Raw genomic sequence first — 5,640 nt, 5'->3', positions numbered from 1 at the left:
GTGTGTGTGTGTGTGTGTGTGTGTGTGTGTGTGTGTGTGTGTAGGAACCTGCCCAAATGAAACCCACAGATCTGTACACGCAGGAAAGGAAAGAACTGGCAGGGCAGGCTAAGCACGTCACGGTGCGGCGCCACTCTTCTGTTGACCTCCATAAATTATTACAGGGGAAAAAAAAAGAACTGTATTATGAATCACGTAGGTAGAAAATTTAAATTTTCTTTTCCCTTTTTCTTTTTATGGTACTAGTGATTGAATCCAAGGTCTACTGCTTGCTAGGTAAGGACTCTGCAGCCAAGCTAGATCCTTAACCCGTAATCGAAAATTTTTTTTAATAGCTACGTTTAAAAAATGGAAAAAAAAAAAAAGAGCTGGCCAAATAGTTCAGCAGCGGATTAAAGTGCCTGCAAGGAGGCCCAGGGGCCAGGGATTTAATCCCTGCGCTAAGACAGCAATGGAGACTGGGCGTGGAGGCGCATGCCTGTAATCCCAGCTCTTAGGAGGCCGTAAACAGGTGGATCACTATGAGTCCAATTTGGAGTGAGACCCTAAACACCCTGTAGACCCTTCCCTAAAATAGAAAAAAAAAAAAAAGGAAAACAGGTGGAATTAATTTAAATAATTTTATGTAATCCAAAATATCCTCAACTATACCAGTATGTAGACAATATAACTATTATTATTATTATTATTTTGGTGGTACCAAGGATCAAACTCAGGACCTTGCTCTTGCCAGGCAAGCACTTATTCCACTGAGCAAACTCCCTGGCCCCCCAAAATTAGAAGGATAATCTACATCCTTCTTTTCATATTGTCTTTGCCATTCAGAATGCACTTTCATTTGCAGCACTTTTGCAATTGGACTGGGACACTTGCAAGTGACCCGTGGCTACAAGTGGCCGGAGGCTACTGAACTGAATAACAGAACAGAGTGAAGTTAGCCAAGTGTCTCCTCTTGTTTTTGCAAAAGCTATCTTTGATAGTGGCTGGTCCAATATTTAAGAGATCTATTTATATATATAGATAAGTAAAATCACTTTAATTTATATATTAAATATGTGTACATAACCATGATATTAATACACTTTGAAATGAAAACCAACCAAACAAAAAATTCTGTCTTGGTTTTTTGGGGGTGGGTGGGTTGGTAACAGATCAGCCAAGTTAGCATGAGAGCGGCCAACTTCCATCTCCTACTGGAACATATCTTTCCCAAGTGTATTTTATTTGTCTTCATTTAAATCCAAATATACTTGCATATTCATCTTACTGTCCCATTGCTCAGATGAGAAAACAGATGGCCCGCAATAAGTCACTGGTACAAGTCCGCAGGGGCAGGGGACAGGGACAGAAGGGGCTTGGGTGACACTGCCTCGCTGGGCAGGGCAGCTGAAATTGAGAAGCACTGCTTTCATTTCCTCCTGTCTTTGATACATTTCGCATTCCTGCTCTCAGGTTGCAGGGAGAGATGAACAGCGATTATGTGGAACCCCAGAGAGACAGGCCCTCATTAATTGTGCACCAGTGAGCAGAAAGGCTGACGTGGCCACGCCCAGGATCTGGAGGCAGATTTACTACGTCGGACGTAGATCGTTTCCAGAACATCAGGCCGGATCTCTGGTGGTCTAAGGCTTATATGGGATAAGCAAGCAGGAAGTGCAGAGACACAGGGCTTGTCCGTTCGGGACGGGCTTATACAGTGCGCATCGCAGTGACAGGCTGTTTCTTTTCTTTTCTTTTTTTTTTGCGGAACCGGGGATTGAACTCAGGCCCTTGCGCTTGCCAGGGAAGCGCTTATTCCACTGAGCCATCTCCCTGGCCCCTCTTTTTTTTTAAAAAATTAATTTTATTCAGAAAGAAATAGCAATAAGACAGTTTCAAAACAGGTTAGTAGGACAGTTACAATAATTAATACATTGCATATTGTTATCTTCATAGTAGTTATTCATAGTAAAGATGCAGACATAATATCTTGCCTAAACACTATTAGTACAAATCTTTCTTCTCATTGAACTAAGAGAAAGTAGCTGTATATCTGTTTAACCTAACTAATTTGTATATACAGATATGTAATTTTTTTTCACTACAAAATGGTCCTTCATTTATATCCCCCTTTTTTGTTTAGCTTTGTCAGAGACGGGTATTCCACTGCCATTCAAATACTGTAGGTGTGTGAATTTGGCAAAATAATCCAATATAGTGCAGTAGTCCATAATAGTAGTGGGTTTTCCTTAAGACTGGCAACGCCAGAAGTTGTTGACTTGAGCCTTTTACAGCTCAGCATATTAATATGGCTTTACATTTTATATCTCACGATTATACTTTTCTGCTGGATGGTTAAGACCAAGATAGAGCAAGACCTATATAACAAAAAATGTAACTTTTGTATCTGCCAAGGTCAGTCAAATCCCCACATGATTTACCCTGAAACTATGTACAGCTGTTTCTTTTTTAATCTTTTTTTTTTTTTTTTTTTTTTTGGTGGAACCAGGAATTGAACTCAGGTCCTTGTGCTTGCCAGGCAAGCGCTTATTCTACTGAACCATCTCCCTGACCCCAGTACAGCTGTTTCTAAGAGGCAGGAGCAACGGAAACTGGAACAGGAACTGCTATGGCGACAACTAAGAACCTGAAGTCTACTAGCTGGGGGGCTGGTGGTGGCATCATTTTCTGCTACAGTTAAAGAAAAACCCAAATGTTCTATTAAGGAGAAGTTTGAAAAAAAATCTTTGCTTATCTGAAGGCTTTATTCTCAAGACATTAGGCAGTGGAACACAATTGGAGGTCAAAATGGAGAAAGTGGGCAGTTACGCTCCCCTCCCTCCTACCCCGTCCCTAACCACAGGGTAGCTTCCCCGGGGTGCAGCAGGCTTCCCTGGATCAGCAAACAAAGCAAGCCTGGCCTCTGTCCGGGAGGATGCTTCTTTGATTTCAGCAGCAAGTATCAGAGGAGCGTGGACCACGCGTGTGCTCCCGTTTAGGAGCTGGCTAGGGACACACTGTGACTGGCTTTTGTGAGCCTCCTTTTTCCATTAAAAATTGCACAAATTATATTTTACAATTGTGTGCTCTACAGCCAAATAGAATCTCTAACAGTCAATTTTATATGTTTTCTTCTGATTTTAAAAGAAAGGAAAAGATTTCCGCAGCCCCCTAGAAGTCTGGTGGGCGTGCACAGTGCCGGCTGCCGCTGCTCCTCAAGAAGTGGGCCTGGGGCTGGTGAGATGGCTCAGTGGTCTAAAGCACCTACTTAGAACAAGCTTTAGCAAAAACCCAGGGACCACAGTTCGATCCCCCAGCACCACATGCCAGCCAGCCCGCCCCCTGGTGGGCTGAGCTGGCCACACACATACACACACACACACACACACACACACAAAAAAAATTTAAAAAAAAAAAAAAAAAGAAGTGGGCCTGGAAGTCCTGCTTCCTGGCATGCAGTCCCTCTAGTCCTAGAAGCCCCCCACCTTGCTCCCTCTCAGAGTCTCTGCCCTTGCTATGTCTCCTGGCAGCTGTCTTGCTGGCCTGGGCCTTGTCCTGCCTCTGTCAGGTGCACATCAGCTGTCCCGAGAGTCCTTCCTCCAAAGCCCTCGCCCCCACCACCACCTGAGCGTCTCCATTCTTTGGAGTGCTGTGCACGAACTGAGAGCCGCGCTCATTTAAGATGTTGCTCTCTGCCCTCTCCTGCAGGAAAGGCAGGGTCCTGAGGGCACAAGTCTTCCTTCCTTCTTCCTCGCTGTGTAGTTCTTGGTACTAGCCACAGTGCCTGGCATTTAATAGGCACTCACAAACCTATGAATGCTCCTCTCCAGGATAATACCTAGCAGTTTCTTGTGTTTGAGGCTTTTCTTTGTGCTTACTGATCTATCATTTTCTAACCTATCTTTATATTTATTATCTGTCTTCTCTATAAATCTGTATCTCTTTGTAAAAAACAATATAGACGACACTTGTCCTGGACCAGGCCCTTGAGCATGCTCAGCACCCCCTACCCAGGAAGCCCTCTACCCCTGAGCTACATCCCAGCCTGTAGCTGTCTTTCTGTCTTTTTCTCTGTATTTTTTCTGGAGCGGGGAGTTGAGACAGGGTCTCACTATGTAGTTCAGGCTGGACTTTAGCTCATTGTTTAAGCCAGGCTGGCCTCGAACCTGCAGCGATCCTCCTGCTTCAGCTTCCCGAGGACTGGGACTATAGACACGTGTGGCTACCCCTGACTTACCTACCACTCTTACAAATGCTTCTTATTTGTTTTTTTGAGGCAGGGTCTCGCTGTGTAGTCCAGGCTGGCCTTAAACTCACTGTGTAGCCCAAGTCTGCCTTGATCTCCTGGTGACCCTTCTGCCTTGGCCTCTTGAGTGCTGGGATGACAGATTTGTGTCATCATGCCTGCCTGGTTTAATGCTTCCTTTTCTCTCTCTCTCTCTCTCTCTCTCTCTCTCTCTCTCTCTCTCTCTGTCTCTTTGTCTCTCTTTGTCTCTGTCTCTGTCTCCCTGTCTCTGTCTCTCTCTCTGTCTCTCTGTCTCTCTGTCTCTGTCTCTGTCTCTCTGTCTCTGTCTCTCTTTGTCTCTGTCTCTGTCTCCCTGTCTCTGTCTCTCTCTGTGTCTCTGTGTCTCTGTCTCTGTCTCTGTCTGTCTCTCTCTCTCTCTCTGTGTCTCTCTGTCTCTGTCTCTCTTTGTCTCTCTGTGTCTGTCTGTCTGTCTGTCTGTCTGTCTGTCTGTCTGTCTGTCTGTCTCTCTGTCTCTCTCTCTCTCTCTGGGAAAGGTTTATTTAGCTCACGTAGGCATTTCAGTTCATAATCGGCTGACTCCAAGGCAGGTAGCACATGCTTGAGGGGCAACAGTTCAAGACACAGGAAGATGCTCAGAGCAAGCAAGGGAGACAGCTGTGCTTCTTTTCTTCAAAAGTAATTTATTGTGTTTAGTTTTGTTTGTGTTATTATCCTTTCTTTTTATTTATTTATTTGTAGTTTGAAAGATGTATCATTTGTTTTGAGTCTCATCTACCATGTATATATAAAGTATTCATTATCATGTATAATTGTGTAAAATATGCAGTTTTTACACATAAATTATGTGCCCATCACTGACTGATGAGCTTCAGCACTGGGCTGAGTAGCGTTGCCTGTCCTGGTTCCTGTCCTCCTGGAATGTGTGATGTGGCCGGATTAGGAGGTAGGGTCACGGCAGATGTGGACAAGGTAAAGTGCAACCCTCGTGGACTAGGTGGGTTCTAATGTCACACACAGACTCCTTCTAAGAAGAGGGGAGTCTGGGCAGAGGTACGCAGGAGCGCAATCATAGGAAGGAGGCAGGGGTTGGATGGGTCTCTCAGCCAAGGGATGCCACAAATTACACAAATATAAGGAAGTGGGCCTGAAACATGGCACAGTTTCTCCCCTCCAGGCTCCAGCAGGAACTGGAGTGGCTGCCACCTGGACTCTGGACTTCTGCCCTGAAGAACTGCGAGAGGCCTGGGTCCAGTGGCTTACACCTGCAGTCTCAGCTATTTGGAGGCTGAGGCAGGAGGACTTCCTCAGCAAGATTTAGCAGGATTCTGGGAATTTAGCAAGATTCTGTCTGGAAAGAAAGAAAGAGAGGGAGGGAAGGAGGGAGAGAGGGAAAGAGAGAGAGAGAGAGAGAGAGA

General features: G+C 45.0%; 1 protein-coding gene across 4 annotated transcripts in view; it reads right to left on the bottom strand.

The window, feature by feature from the left end:
* The window catches only part of Ak7 (adenylate kinase 7), a 59,451-nt gene that overhangs the window by 52,814 nt on the left and 997 nt on the right, over positions 1–5,640 (bottom strand). The gene's annotated exons all lie outside the window — the stretch shown is intronic.

The sequence above is a fragment of the Octodon degus genome, unplaced genomic scaffold, assembly GCF_000260255.1.
Source record: "Octodon degus isolate 3935 unplaced genomic scaffold, OctDeg1.0 scaffold00070, whole genome shotgun sequence".
Classification (NCBI taxonomy): domain Eukaryota; kingdom Metazoa; phylum Chordata; class Mammalia; order Rodentia; family Octodontidae; genus Octodon; species Octodon degus.
The sequence above is the reverse complement of the archived record's forward strand: the minus strand, read 5'-3'. Positions and strand labels throughout refer to the sequence as shown.